Genomic DNA, 17,224 nt, shown 5'->3' with positions numbered 1-17,224 from the left:
TCTAATATTAAGAGGAGCAGTCATTTCAGAGTTTTCATTGCTATTAATGTGTAAATGAATATCCTGAATATTATCTTAAATAACAAAAATAACTATTTTGAAAATATGGATTGCCACTTGTGATTTAAAGTAGCGATTCATAAAATCATCAATTCTCTGGATTCTGATGGATTATTTTCCTGGTAACTGGAAGTGGTGAGGATTTTTTAAAGGTTCTGGGTACAAGGTTGCCCCGAATGGGCACTTAAGCTCTCCTTTTACATCGTTGTGTAAACGTGTCTGTTAAAACAAGTTTTTAGCAAAAACAATACATACAATACATACATACAATAATACAAAACTCAATCAAATCAGCTTTTCCAGGAGGCCTCGCATTTCCAACATCTAAGTTGATTTCTTCTAAATGCTGCCTTGCTTATGATTTTGAAAATGATTGTTCCACATAGAAGATATTACGGCTAAAAGATGAGCATATCCTCCCCAGCACACCAAGACTCCACGACGGGCTTTACGTAAAGCCAAACTCGAGGCTTCCAAAACGCCCCTTTGGAAACCAAGAGGTGACGTCGCCGTGGTGGCATCCTATTATCCTTTTTTAAAATACAATCTACGCTAGAAATGGTTGTAAAACAGAAAGCAGCTGTACGCAGAAAGCAGAATACGGTAGCTCATTAGTTGAATAATTTTAATTAATTTCTAAATAACCAAGCAATTTGTTTTATGTATTATAGTTTTTTGATATGTATAATTTTAGATGAAACATCTGTGCATAAACTTGTGGCTAAAGTTGTATTAAATATTTTATATTTTCATTTGTATTGATTCTGACTACAGCTCTACATGTGTGAATTGGCAACTTGTGGATGGATTCCCCGCTTTTTTTTTTTTTTACAACCCATGTGGCAACATCTCTGCAAATGGACCTACCGGCAACTTTACACAGAACAGGCTTTGCAAATTTTCTGACAAAACACACACACACACACACACACACACACACACACACACACACATACACACACACACATGCGCAGGTGCCAGGGTCTGGCTTCAGAGAGAGGGGTGTAACCATTCTAACCACCGTGCCCTGTAATCATCATGCTGAGCCAAAACCATACAGCGCCCTTCGCTCCGGGTTTTTTTTTCTCTCTCTCTCTCTCCCCCCTCTGCACTCTCCATTCCTTTTCCTGCTCTTCTATATTTTTGTTTGTTTTGTTTGGTCAATTTTGTTCTCATGATATTTAGACGTTCTCCATCCGCCCATCCCATTCCATCCACATCTGCCGTCCTCGCACCCAGTCGTTTGCGCCGTAGCTTGCTTGCTCATTCTATCCTCTCTACTTCCCCTGCTTCGTGTTCTTCCCCCTCTCTCTTTCTCGCCGACCATTTTTTTTTCTGGGTTAAAAAAGATGTTGAAATGGGTCACAAAAGCATGTCTAAATATGGTTCAAAAGTGAAAGTAGACGCCTCGGCTCGACACTCGGAATTGACATCCGTCCCGCTCTCTCTCCCCTTCTCTCCTTCTCTCGTTGTCCCTCCATCTCTCCGTCTCCAGCATCCCCACCCCTCCCTCCTATATAAAGGGCCTGACTGGGCGAACGCGAGCGCTACTGAACTCTGGTCTTGTGCCCAGTAGTCTAGTCTCAGCTGAGAATCCCATTGGGAGAAGGGCAGGATAAAAAACACATACGCCGGGAGCTAAGATTAGTGAGTGTCGTAAAAAAAAAAAAGAGAAGAAAATATTGTAGATTTTTGAAGGAAGGGTTGAAAAGCAAGCCCGTCATTTCCAGTCATTTCCATTACGAACAACAGCGGAGGAGTAGGCCTCATTCTTCTGAAAGTGCCAAAGATCTTGATCTCGGGGCTCGTGGTTCATCTGTAACATGCAGAACAAGAGGGTTGGTTGCATAGACGGATGACTTCCAAATCAGCAGTTTGGCGTCTCTCACAGGGTGGACGTTTTCGGGGATAAATGATGCGGCTTTGAAGGATTTTTCCGACATTTTTTTTCTTCTTCCTATACACTGGGGATTGGGCAAGCGACTCGCCTGACGCCAAAAACCGCCGGAGAGGAGAACTTGAACTTGTGAAGGAGGAAGGATGAAGGCGTGGATGCTGCTGGCCTCCGCTCTGACATGGACCCTGCTGCCTCTGATCACTGCCCTGCTACACGTGGACACCCAAGCTGGTGAGGTTGATTGTTTTGTCCTCTTTTTATTCTTTCATTCCCCTGTCTATGGCAATGGAAGGACGGTGGGAGACTTAGGAGTCACTGTGCGCTTATGAATATAGTCCACGTCCATGTTTGACAAGTTCTCCGACAGCTACTGTGCAATACACATACTGTACTTTGTAAAGCTGCATTGTATGGTCATGTATTTTAGATATCGCGATAAGCCAATTTGTAGTCTGAATTTTACAGTGGTCTTCAACCGGGCGTCCGCAACCCGTAGGGGGTCCGCCAATTTTAAATGTCAAAATAATTTAAATGAACATTAAAAAAAAAAGTGCTTTCGACAAAATCACATTGCGTAAACCATTAACACAAGAACAACGAGCCGATTCGCAGCTTCTGACATTATGGTGCATTCAAAATCCCCAGATTTTTGAGTAACATTCAAAAACTTTGGAATTTTCCGTAACGTACTGTGTCTCTGGAAGACATAACTGGTGCGTGGCAAAACTTCAATTAAAAACACATGGTAAATGGTTTGTATTATTGTACTGATATTAAACAGCATGTAAAACCGTATTTCAGATTTCGTGAAAAACGTAATTTTTTTCATGAAAACAGAGAAAAGGTGGATTTCACTGTTTTTATACGCACAGGCCATTTAAGACCTGCTCTAGATAAATAAAAAAAGAGAGACTACTGTACTTATATTAGTCAAACCTGGACTACCTTAGGATAATAAGCTTAAACAGCATTTATAATACAATTTCAGATTTGTGAAACCTTTATTCTAGTTCGGAAAACTAGAAAAAGATGGATTTCACAGGATTTTTTCCACACAAATCAGTCACGACTGGTCTGCTAACGGGACCAAAGTAACAGAAATAAATGTAATGTAAAATAAAAACACACAGGAACCTGAAGCATCATAACTGAGTATATAAATGGCTTAATACGGTAGGCCAGGCTTAAAATGTAACACAACTTTTTATAAATAAAAAAAACCTAGAGGGTCCACGCTCTGTTTCTCTATCCACCAAGGCATCCTTGGACTGAAAAAGGTTGAAGATCCCTGGTCTTAATGGATGGTTCAATGAAGATATGACATGAAATATAAGCTTTAATGTAAAGCACTACAGTTTTGGTATTGCATTATATTGCCGTATAGTTAAAAGGGGTTTAAGATGGAATGTTTTGAACTCATAAATAGATATTGCCATCTCATGTCGTTCCCTTCCTCTGATTGTTGTGATAATACATGCATCCATGTTGCCCTCTATCACCTTATAGACGGATGATCTTGTCCACACACCCTAGTTAGCCTTCTGTTTCAGAACAGTGTCACTTTGATAATTTCTGCTGCAGGCCGCAGGTGGCTAACAGAGCGCTTGTTGCCTCAGTTGATTGGCCATATATTATGTTCATATGTGGTTGACTGTACACCTATTACAAAATATTTGTCACTAAATATAAATGTCAACTGAAATTTTTACATGATTATTCCTGACACCATTTGGTTGACTTGATGTGCTTCCTTAAACTTCTCTTCCCCCTCCTCTAACATTACAATTATTTCAGTTTCTTAATTCTGGAAAATAAAAATTAAATCCTTGAAATTCTTGGCGTTTTAGAGTGTAACTTCCCGGAACTTAGGGTGTAACTTCCTTTGGCACTCTTAGCGACTTTTCAGACCCTCTTAGCGACTTTATTTCCAAAAAGCTACAAAGGGACAAATTCAGAAGAAAATGCGAGAAATATATTCAAATATATTATATTGTATTTCATTCCCATGCATCAAGCTGCTCAGAGAAATCGCAGTTGTCCACGGCTCCTGTGCACAGCACCGGGGTCCCTCCCTCTCCTCTGGGCGGTCAGTAGGCGTGGGTGTGGCCAGAGATCTGCACGAGCTGAGCTGGGCATGCCTGCCAGATTTCTTTAAATCATTTAAACAGATACTGATTCATAAATAGTTTTGCATGAATAAGTAACTACCTAGTTTTAGATAATAAGTAGTTGACTCTCTATAATACTTACACAGTGTAGAATAATATTTTCTCTGAGTATTCTTTGAAATAGTGTAAATAGAACCAGAACCAACAAAGTATGGTCTGTTCTCCCATTCTGACTGTATAATTACCCAGTAAAAGCAAATGATCACAGTAAACACTGTCAAACATTACAGGACCTATGGCCATCTGATGTTACAATAAAGGACTCAAGACAGAGCTGCTTGGTTCATTTACCGTTCATGTCGCTAACAGCATGCAACAGGTCATTAAAGAAAGACTACATTTTGAACAGGCAATGAGAAAACTTTATTGAACATGATTAAATGGAATATGTTTTATTTATAACATCTTAACTATAGACAATTATATAATATAAATATGCTATATAAATTGTACTATATAAAAATTATACTCTTAACTTTACATGTTTACTAAGGAAACTGCAATTCTACAATTCTACATGGTCTTCATTTTTACATGGCAATCAAAATCAAAATACAGTTATAAAATAATTTATTTAATGATAATTATAGAAAAAAAACCCAAAACAAGAATAAAACACAAAACTATGTTTAAATTGTAAATGTAACAAATGGAGTGGGAGTGTAGCTCCCCTCGGGTTAGAATCACGAACACAAGGTCTTCTTCTGCCCAACTCACATGCATAAAAAATGTTTCTCACAACTGTGATAAGAGGGCAATGCATTTGTTTTTTAAATTCACTTCATCCATGTTCTTATAGTATTCTATACATATAGCATTAAGAATAAAAGTAAAAGTACTTGTCATGTCCAGTGGCCTGATATATAAGAGCCGGCAGGAAGTTCTGCAGGAAATTAGCAGGAATGCGCCAATCAGTTGATTTAAATCTCTGATCCTCAATTTGTAATGGATTTGGAATAACTGTTCATAAAAAAGCTTTTCACGGTGCTGAAATGCAGTCCAATGGGGCAAAGGCTTCAGCATGTAAACACATGTCTCCACTTCAAAAATAGGAATCCCACATTATAGTCGCAAGTGTACGTTTGTCAATTGCTGTAATAAATCCAAAATGTTATGTTGGCTACTGGAGGTTGCCTCCACTCTTGGGAGGAAGCAAAACAACTTCCTGTTTCTAGATTCTTATGTCGGCGCAGATGTAGTCAAAGTGCACAAGAGTCAATAAAACCCAGAAAAACCTGATAAAAATGCCTGGTTTGTAACCTTTTTTTTAAAATGATCTATACCATAAGCATTACATGTTATATATAAAAAGGCCTGACTATGAGGTGAGCTGCCCGTGTTTGAAAAAGAGGTTTAACAGGTTTTTGTTTTTGTTCAGGCTTTGTCCCATTAAAACACAATGAGAAGCTGCAGCACAGTGGTACGTTATCTCAATGGTTCAAAAAGCAGAAGCAAACTGCTCCCTGACTTTTGAAAATAAGACCGCCGTTGTCTAAAGAATAGACACTATGAACAAATTCACTGCTGTTACCATTCCCAGTACCAGCTGTGAAGTGTAGCAGCTACAGTAGCTACTAGCCAGAGAACGACCACTCCAAAAGTTCTTCGACAGCCACAAGTGGCACTTAGGAGTGTAAGTGTAGGGCAGTGGAGGTTATTCCGTGACATATCATGCATTCCAGATTACATTCATTGTGGTGCGCTGTCATCACCCTAAAACCTTGACCAGCGGGTGAGGTCTATGTGTTAATGTTGAGACACATTGTCAGGATGTGTCGGTCCAGCTTGAAAATTGCTTGGACTATGTCTTCTTTCAACTTTATGCACCAGAAAGGGTTTAAGATGAAACTTACACCCATAAAACCCATGAAACAAAGCACCTTCTATTCCAATCCAAGAAGGTGCTTGAAATATATCTTCAACTGCATCGGACGCAAGTTCGCTGAATGTACAGATTTATATTTCATGAAAATATCTGCCCTTATTTACATGTTATGAATGAATTGTGTGCTTGGTCTACAATCGTGTGCATACGATTATTCTGCTACTGTTGAAGAAATATGTTTTGAACTATCTTCCTGAGGAAGAAATACTAGGTTACAGAATTCTTGAAACAAAATAAATAACCTTTTCGAGAGAACAGCACACTTTTGATGCTTTCCAGCACAAGGCATTTCAAGACGTCTTTCCTTATTTTAAGAATACATGCTTTTTTTCTTTCTCTTCCTTCCCGGCAGACACAAGGCCAAGCTACATAACGCGGTTTTCTCTGCAAAACATTGCTCGGCCTTTCAACTCGTTCCATCGGCCCAACGCGGTATTCAGAACTACGCGTGCTTTGAATGCCTGTTGTTAAATTCCCATTTCTACTTTTGGGCTCTCAGCCTGCGGACCGTTTAGCAGCGCTCAAAGTGCTTTCTGCTGCCGCAGTCCGTCTAGACCTGATATTTGTGAGACGTAAACCGCATCAACACCACGTTGAGTTATTTCCCCTTCACCCAGGGTGCGGTACGACGGCCAACGATCTTGTCTACGTCATCGACGGCTCCTCCAGTCTGGGACTCGCCGACTTCCAGCTGGCCAAGCGGTGGCTGGTCAACATCACCAACAGCTTTGACATAAGCTCACAGCACATGCAGGTTAGCTAGCGAGCAACCGTCAGCCTCTCTCTCTCTCTCTCTCTCTCTTCTTCGTACACATTTCATTTGGTCGTCTGTGTCTTCTTGCAGGTGGGCTTGGTGCAGTACAGCGACACGCCTCGCCTGGAGATCCCGCTGGGGAAGCACCTTTCCAACAAGGAGCTGCTCGCAGCCATCCAGGATGTGGGCTACCTGGGAGGAAACACACAGGTACAAGACAGTATGGCCGCTGTTGGACTTTATCAAGGGGGAGATGTTCTGTCACACCTCCAATGGCCAAGTAGGTAACGGACAGTGAAACCTTAACTCCATACATTTAATCTTACTGTCCATAAACTACATGTCTCACTGTCCAATACCTACATATCCCATGGTCCCTAATCTACACGTCTCACTGTCCATTATCCACAAGTCTCACTGTCCGTTACCTACATGTCACAACATGTTTTCCATTTCATTTTAATCAATTATTTTTGAATTAAACTCCTGATTGAACAGAATATGAATGAATTGAACATTTAACTCCCTCACCCACGAGTCACTTGAATACTTTTGAAATTCCATTTGTTCTCTCAAACATTAACATACAGCACAACATTATCACAATAAACAGCTCTCAGCATATTTCCTTGTTCGCAGACTGGGCGGGCCATAAAGTTCGCCACACAGCATGTGTTTGCGTCGTCTAATCGGACGCGGGCGGCCAGGAACCGCATCGCCGTGGTCCTGACTGATGGCCGGAGTCAGGACGATGTGGTGGACGCGGCTCAAGAAGCAAAGGTCAGGGCTTAACAGCATTGTTTTGCTCAAGTCAATCTATTGTTATATTAATATTTTCTTTTCTTTTATTATTTTTATTTTTATGTATTTATTTTTACAATTTATTTTCTCACTAGAGGGACAGCTCAGGTTGGACAGTTTGGTGGAAAAGTGAGAGAGGGGAGATTGAGATGGTTTGGACACGTGTGTAGGAGAGATGAACGTTACATTGGGAGAAGGATGCTGAGGATGGAGCTGCCAGGCAAGAGGAAAAGAGGAAGGCCAAAGAGAAGGTGTATGGATGTGGTGAGGGAGGATATGCAGGCGGTTGGTGTAAGGGAGGAAGATGTGCAGAACAGAAGGTATTGGAGGCAGATGATCCGCTGTGGCGACCCCTAACGGAAGCAGCTGAAAGGAGAAGATTTTCTCACTTTCTTATTTTGTTAATTACCATATTGTTATCTATCTATTTTATGTAAAGCACTTTGAATTTCATTTGCCTGCCTGAAATGTGCTCTATAAATAAAGTTTGAATACATTAAAATAAAACATGATAAAATAACATAAAAACAAATCAAAAGCATTGTGATTGTTGGTGGTTGCAATGGTCTTAATGATGCATTGGTATTTATTGAATATATTCCATATGCGAGTCTCAAATCTGCAGTTATTATGGCAGTATATCGCAGAGCTTGAGGGATGTTATAATTTTCAAAAATGATTATAAATATTATCTAGTGAATACTGCCAGCACATAGTATTGTGTTGGACAATGTCACTGTGATAAAAAAAACCACTTATTTTATTTTTTTTATTGTGTAAGTAAGTGTGCATGCGTGCGTGCGTGCATGCATGTGTGTGTATGTGCTTGTCCATTTTCATTTAAATCAAACGTTTCCCTCTCTCCTTGCCAGGCCCAGAACATTATCTTGTTTGCCGTGGGGGTCGGAAACGAGATTGCCAATTCGGAACTGGAGGACATCGCCAACAAGCCGTCTTCCACCTATGTTCTGCACGCCGAAAACTACGCGGCCATAATGAACATCAGAGATAAACTGGAACAGAAACTTTGCGAAGGTGAGGGGTCGAGTCTTATGGTGGTATGGTGATATTTACTCCCAACAAACTGCTGCTCAACAAACTGCTGCTCAATGTCGATATAAATGAAAATTTTCCAAATGCTTTCCCCCCTAGAGTCTGTGTGTCCTCTGCAGACGACTGATCCCTCCCATCCTTTCAAAGGCTTTGACCTCCTCTCCAGTATGAAGATTGATCTGAAAGCCAAAAAAGTAAATCTAACAATTAGTTCAATAGCTATTTTTTCCGGGCACGTTGCTTTTTTACATAGGTAATTTCTTTGGTACATTATTATACTTTTTTGGTGTAATTGTTCCTCTGACGGTCATGGGTTTTGTACAGTAGACATGCAGCATGTAAATGTACAGCATTAACAAGAATGAGCTCATTGTCATTACAGGTGCAGGGCACACTCATGCTCCAACCAGCCTATCTGCTCGGCACAAAACAGGACTTCACAGACCTCACCAGGTAGGTCAAAGGAAACAAAGCGCAGAGTTGACCTCTCAGCACCTGGCACCCGTGTGTGAGTGGAACTCGATTTGGAGTAGAAGTGAAATACCAGTGAGGGAAGCTAGGTGGAAACCTGCAATGGCTACCTTGCATATAAATATCAACAAACTACATACTGTATGTTCATACTACCATCCAGTGTCCACTGTGAAGTGGCACCGCAATACGACAATATTTTATATCGGTATTATGCATATGGTCATCCAACCGCAGCATATCCTTCGAAGAATTTTCCTGTAAGAGCCAGCTTATTGGGACAGAGGCAGCTACGTTTGGACTAATTAATAGAAAATTATATTAAATAAATAGTAGTTATTGAACTTGTGTGGAATTCTTTTAGAGTTGTTTTCTAATGGGGTGTCTATGGGTAAAAAATGCTCTTTGGGCCAAGATGCAGTGCCAGAGTTGGCCACCATACCAAGTTGGACCGAGTTTTGTCTCTGTTTGAAAAACATATTGTCAAACATGGACACGTACGTAGCCAGATAGATTTCCAAGCTGCACGTTCCTTGCAGTTTGATTGACAACTCCGCAGACCAATGAGAGTATGCCGGGGACATTAGTTCCCTCCTTTTTGTCAATAACTATTCACAAACTGAAGTGGATTTAGAATGCGTTAAGGGCCGTCCCTCCAGGTCTTTGCTCCCCGAGGGCCTCCCCCGTGCCTACATCTTTGTTTCCACGCTGCGGCTCCGGAGTCCCGCACACAAGATGAAGTTCGACCTGCTCCGTATCCTGTCGCGGGACGGCGTCCGGCAGGTGGCCATGACGCTGAGCGGCGCCGACAGATCTGTGATTTTCACAACCAGCAGCATCAGCGAGAAGGAGCAAAGCGTCATCTTCAACAACAGAGGCATCCAGGTAACATACATGTCCATTTTTTATATGTCACGTCCAGTAAAAGGAACAGAGAAATGCAAAGAAAATCATTGGCGTTCATTATTAGACATTAGACAACCCTTAGATTTACTTGAAAATGAAAATCTTTATTTATTTAGTTTCGTTTGAATTTGGCGTCTGGGCTCAACAGCTCATCACTCCCGGCGAGTTGGACAGTAAACATTGGCATACTTGGTGAGCTAGAAATATAGGAGTGAATCGCTCTAATCCCACCATTGGATAGAAGAGTAGAGCCCAACAGGTGGATGAAGGGGAGGTGGGTGTAGTGCAGCAAGGCAGCAAGCAACCATGCAGCAAAGCAGGTAGGGCAGGAGGGATTGGCTACTTAGATAGGATGGCCCATTAATGGCATATGTGGTGCTGTCGAATTGTCAGACAGAACCAGCTCCGCAAGCTACACATCATTTAAACTTCGACTGAACTGTGTGTTGGTGAGAATTTGCTTTACTGCTGCACATTCATCACTGGTTCCCATGGTGCTGGACGTGATGGTCTATTTATAACTACACCCCCATTTTCCATGAAGAGACAGGAGGTAAATTGACTGGAGGTGGCCTTCAATTTGAAATTCACAAATTTTACGATTCTGAAAAAAACCCCAAAACAATCTGCTCTGCTGTTTTCTCCTCCCCTATACTCTACTCTGACCTCTAATCCCACCTATTTTTTCCAGAGGTTGTTCGACACTGAGTGGCACCAACTGAAGATGTTGGTCAAATCGGGACGCGTCACCTGCTACCTCGACGGTATGAAGATTGAAGAGCAGCTGTTGCACGCTATGGCTCCCATCTACATCGATGGCAAGATACAGGTGGCCAAGAGGGTCAAAATGGAGGTCACTGTACCGGTGAGAATGCTTTCCGTATTCTTCTGCCTTACTTGAGTAATCTTTTGAAATTCTACTGTACCTTTTCAATTTAGTCAATCTATTTTGCTTTCAAAAAAATGTTCTCACTGACCTACAGTATGGCAGCTGCCCGTTGCTGCTTTCAATGTCGGGTAGGGTTTGTTCCCTTCAGCCCATCAAGTTTTGTTTCACGTTTCAAAGCATTAACAATAATAGTAATAATGATAATGATAATAATAATAATAATAATAATAATAATAATAATAATAATAAAAATGACAATAACACTTTAATAGAGGCACTTCAAATTCCTATCATATTGACCACGTGGGCGAAAAGCGTTTGAAAATTAACCACATTACGCAGTAGTGCTTCTTAGTGTATGCAGTAGGGCTTGAGTTATTCTAAGAACCACTTTTATTTCAACTGAAGCATTAATTTACAGTAAGTAATTTCACTTGAATTATAGTTTGGAGTTCTCTACCCACCTGTGTCCTGAAGCTGAGGATGAACATGGACATATAATACATTAAATGTTACGCAAGTACAGTGTTTTCATAAGACTTGTCTAAAGACATACAGTATACACTTTCAGTCAACGATGAACCAACATTAAGCACAGGCCTGTGAGAATCTATATATATATTTATGTATATATTGAGAATTCAATCTGGAGGACAGCTGTGGATGACACAACCAGTAATTAAACAGGGAAGGGCGAGCAGGGACAGCAAATGAGCTGTCATTTAGAATGTATAGGCATACAACGTGGGTCTGTCTCTCACAAACCACGTAATTACTACTTGGCATCAAACTATCGCTGTTGGAGACACAAGAGCGGTCCGCGAAGCCAAAAGCCAAAGGAGAAGAGCAACCGAGAGCCCGGCAGTCACGTGGTGAGAGGAACGCCTCCATCATGAATAGAAATTGCCCTGTTGCTGAGCCTAATTTTGTATCGCCCCACAAATGTAAGAGATTTCAGTCAAGAATCATCTGTGTTTATTGAGCTTAAAAACAACTCATAAGCAGGGTATATAGAGAATGACATCATCAAGACAAGTAAGTGTGTATAATATTTTTCATTGAATATTCAAAATAAAATTCGTCCTGTCAGTTAACAAAAATTAAAAACATTTAAATAAAAAATATTACGAATGTTACTTTATTTTGACATCGGGGAAAATAATATGGCGATAATTATCATTTTTGTTTTATCGCCCAGCACTAATTGTGCTTAGAGGGAATTCTTTTCACCAGACAGTATGACCGGAGAGATTTGAGTCGGACCGATTCTCCCGGCAAAAACCGCCATTCACCGGATAACGGAAACGCTGCCGCATTTATCTATTCCTACAATGATCGTTAAACATAAAAGAGATGGTATAATAAATAATGAAGGTATAATATTGGTGGCCACAGCTTCCTTCAATTCCTTCAACTACAGCAGTTTCTAAAAGTTAAAATCAAATTGACGAACAACATCCTACAACCACCTCCAATGATTGAACATCTTACTCACTTAAAAAAATCCCTTTTCCAGAATATACAAACTTTTATTAATCACAGATGACACTTTATCTTTACCGACAATGGAAGACCTTGCTGTTTCCACCGATATCAACCTGTGGAAGCTTATTTGCAACAACACCTTTTCTATGACCCGCAACTCCAAAATGCAACTCATCCAATATAAGATCTTGCACAGAGCTCATATCACGGAACACAAAATGTTCAAAATGGGTTTTGTGGATGAAGACATTTGCTCCCACGTTCCCTTAATACCAGAGATGACTACTTTGATGCCTTCCGGCCTGCCCACCTATGCTAGCATTCTGGACCAACATCACCAAGAAGCTATCAACCCTTCTGGGTCACAGCATTCCAGCCTCCCCGTCTATATGTCTTCTTGGTGACCTCTCCTCAGTCGACCCACCACTGAAACACCACCAACCCATTTTGATCGCCTTAACAATGGGCAAGAAAACTATATTACTCAATTGGAAAAAGAGAGATAATCTCACCACATCCCAATGGTTACAGTAATTAATAGATTACATCTCAATGGAAAAACTATTGGCAATATCCAAAAACAATGTTGATTCATTTAATGAAATATGGGCTACTTTTATCGCTGACATACTGTAACTCCATCATTTAATACTTGAGTCTTTCTAAGTCGGGGCAATGTTGTGGTGTTTTGGGGCATGTGGGGGTCCTCCTGGTCTGCCGGGGCTCTGCGGTTGGGTGGGTTCCCGGGCGCCCGCTCCTTTTCCTGAGTTGAGCTGGCCTGTCTCCAGAGGTGGGGGGTCGTGCTCCTGGGGAGTACATGCAGCTGACGTCCTTGTGTTGGTTTGGGGCATGGTTGCAGGTTTTGGGGCTCGGGTCTCAGCCCCTTGGTAGGCGGGTTGGCGCGCCGCTGGAGTCGCCCAGCCTGTGGGCGGGGTGGTTGGGCTTGTGTGTCCTTCTGTGCCCCGTGGGGGGGGGGTGGCCTGTTGTGCCTGGTTAGGTGTTCTGTCTGGTCCTGTCAACCGGGGTCCTGAAACTGGCTGGCACTGCTCCTCGCGGGGCTCACCATGTGGCCTCCTTCCGTGGGGGGCGGTCTCCTGTCGTCACATCGGACTGCCGGGTACCTGTCGCAGGGCGCTCGTCGCTAGGGGGTCGGGCTGTGAGTGGGGGTGCCGTCTGCCGCCCTCTGTTCTGTAGTCCGCATGCTCAGTGGCTGGGGGCTGACCAGGGGCCTGATGAGGGCGCGGATCTACCCGGCATGGCAGACCACTCTGCACCCATGGCTGATCGCTGTAGGTTGGCTGCCACCAGATACGGGAGGTGCTAGGACACGGTCAGGTCCGGGGGGAGGGGATCTGCGTGGTTACTCCCCGGCCTGCTGCGCCCCTGCATCAATCTAGTCGCGATTCGCCTATTTTTCCCAGTGCCAAAACTCATACTCAGCACGTACAACACACGATAGGCCTCGGGCTTGTGGGACGGGTGGGGTGCAAGCGCTGTGGGTGAGGATATGGCGGGCAGATGCCGTCTTCCCTGTCACGTTGGGTTGGGCTGGGCTGTGGGGGAAGGCTGTCAGCCTTTTGCTCCTGCTGTGCGGCTTCTCTGTAGTTCTAGTTTTCCTGGACCTAATTCACTGTTTTTCAATACATGTCGTCCAATGTATATGTTTTTGTGTAAATGTTGTTTGTTTATATGTTTTTTTTGTCTCACCCATGGTGATTCTTCCCCTCTTGGAGCAGTTGTTTATAGACCGAAACATGATGAATAGTTCTCCAAAGAGGGGGGTTGTGGTTGTTCTCTAGAACAAAAAACTGTGCTATTGTCATCGTACAGGTCATCCACAGGACAGAGTTATTGCAGCAGTTCTTAATGATTTAAGAATTAATAAAGATGCATTGAAGGTCGAGAACTTGGAACTCCACTTGCAGACTAACTCTGTCCTGTATGCAATGGCATATACACCGTGTTCCAAATTATTATACAAATTGGATTTAAGTGTCATAAACATTTTATTTTTTGTTTTTCAATTAAACTCATGGATGGTATTGTGGCTCAGGGCTCTTTAGATCACTGAAATCAATCTCAGACACCTGTGATAATTAGTTTGCCAGGTGAGCCCAATTAAAGAAAAACTACTTAAGAAGGACGTTCCACATCATTAAGCAGGCCACAGGTTTCAAGCAATATGGGAAAGAAAAAGGATCTCTCTGCTGCCGAAAAGCCTCAAATAGTGCAATGCCTTGGACAAGGTATGAAAACAATAGATATTTCACGAAAACTTAAGCGTGATCATCGTACTGTGAAGAGATTTGTGGCTGATTCAGAGCACAGATAAAGGCATAATGAGGAAGGTTTCTGCCAGACAAGTTCATGGGATTAAGAGAGCAGCTGCTAAAATGACATTACAAAGCAGCAAACAGGTATTTGAAGCTGCTGGTGCCTCTGGAGTCCCGTGAACCTCAAGGTGTAGGATCCTCCAGAGGTTTGCAGTTGTGCATAAACCTACTATTGGGCCACCCCTAACCAATGCTCACAAGCAGAAACGGTTGCACTGGGCCCAGAAATACATGGAGACTCATTTTCAAACAGTCTTGTTTACTGATGAGTGCCGTGCAACCCTGGATGGTCCAGATGGATGGAGTAGTGGATGGTTGGTGGATGGCCACCATGTCCCAACAAGGCTGCCACGTCAGCAAGGAGTTGGCGGAGTCATGTTTTGGGCCGGAATCATGGGGAGAGAGCTGGTAGGCCCCTTCAGGGTCCCTGAAGGTTTGAAAATGACCTTGGCAAAGTATATAGAGTTTCTGAATGACCACTTTCTTCGATGGTTCAAAAAGAAGAACCGTGCTTCCGTAGCAAAATCATCTTCATGCAGGACAATGCACCATCTCATGCTGCAAAGAATACCTCTGTGTCACTGGCTGCTATGGGCATAAAAGGAGAGAAACTCATGGTGTGGCCCCCATCCTCCCCTGACCTCAACCCTATTGAGAATCTTCGGAGCATCCTCAAGCAAAAGATCTATGAAGGTGGGAGGCAGTTTGCATCAAAACAGCAGCTCTAGGAGGCTAGAAAGGGAGGCAGAAACTCTCCAAAAACTCACAAATTCAATGGATGCAAGAATTGTGAAGGTGATATCAAAGAAGGGTCCTTTGTTAACATGTAACTTGGCCTGTTAAGATGTTTTTGATTTCAGTAAATATGACCTCCTAATGCTGCAAATTCAACAAATGACCATTTCCAGTTCTTTACAACCTATAAAGTGTTTTGAAACTCTGTTGTACATAATAATTTGGAACAGTGCATTTTGAGTTTTTTATTTTTGAAAAAAATACAGTTCTCATTGGGAGGTTTGTTCAATAACATTCGAATTATACCCTAACGGTTGATGACTTGAAAATTATATTGACTGTCATTTGCATCGACTATGTCGGAAAATCAGAGAAAATTATAATTTGCATAATAATTTGGAACGCGGTGTAAATACTCTTTGTTGTATGTCCAGCATGCCGACAGCACAGGTTGGAAAAAAAAACCCATAAAAGATGAAAATAAATAATTTCCCCAATACTAAAACTTAATCGGATCAGTAAATCAATACATCAGAATCAGATTATTTTCATTGGGCCAAGTACATTTTTATGTACAAGGAATTTTTTTATATACATAATTTATCAGTATAGTTGGTGCATTGAAGAGCAAAAAGACTATGAATGATTATAAGAATATGAATGCTTAGCAGCCTAAAAAATATACAGTATATAGAACATAGGAATTTATAAAAAGTGCTTTATGCACCAGATAAAGATAAATTACAAAACAAAAAAGATGAGAGCTGCTAAGTGGCAGTAAGGATGCAAGGATTGACTAGGAATAAAAAGAATCCATAGACATTACAGTATACAAAACTCTCTCTCTCTCTCTCTCTCTCTCTCTCTCTCACACACACACAGTTGGAAATACAGAAGCTGAGGTTGTACTGTGACCCAGAGCAAAATGAGAAAGAGACTGCCTGTGAAATCTACTCTGTGGTAAGTGTGCCATTGGTAGAAAGCATTCCCTATATTTTGCCCCAGTGATTGTAAGTCACCCTTCGGAGGCCGAGACAAGCTGCAAACTTGTAGTCCAATAGGAATTTAAATGCGTATCCGTAACAGCTGAGAGGGTTTAATTCACGCACAAATGTGGCAAGAGGAATTACAGCCATGTGTGTTGGCTATGACCTGATAGTCCAGTTTAGTTTGTACTAGAAAAAAATTTCCATTTCAGGGCTGATCCAGATAGTGGCGGGCTCCATACTAACTGACTTGGCTCAATGCAAGGCTGCAGAGGGAAGCAACTAGCCTAGCTCTGAAATGAGGGAAATAGGCCTCCCAGCGTCTCAAAAGCTGAGTTATTTTAATGACGACCACAAATAAAAAAAACATTAAAACAAGATCTTAGTTGTTATGAATGCAGCTACTTTCAGAAGTATTATTGACTCAAAACCATGCCAGAAGTGTGGCAGTTCATACCTGGCAACCAGCTAAAAATCACAGAAAGGTCTTTGTTTTGTTTAACGGCACAGTTCAAATTACTGGGGTGGGGGGGGGGATTGGGGGACCAAAAACAGGTAAAAACAACAGATCGGAGGGGGTTTAAACATTTATATATCCATCTTAACCTGTAATCTTAAACATTAGAATATATTTTCCATATTCATGCTTGGAAAAATCTTGTAATATGATTTCAGACACCCTTTAAGTGGACAAATTCCATTATGCTGAGCGTGCACTTTGACCGAATGATTGCGCGTGAGGAGAGGAGAGGAGAGGAGAGGACAGGAGAGGAGAGGAGAGGAGAGAAGAGGAGAGGACAG

Source organism: Zeus faber, assembly GCF_960531495.2.
Source record: "Zeus faber genome assembly, chromosome: 12".
NCBI lineage: Eukaryota > Metazoa > Chordata > Actinopteri > Zeiformes > Zeidae > Zeus > Zeus faber.
This window is presented reverse-complemented; position numbering follows the sequence as displayed.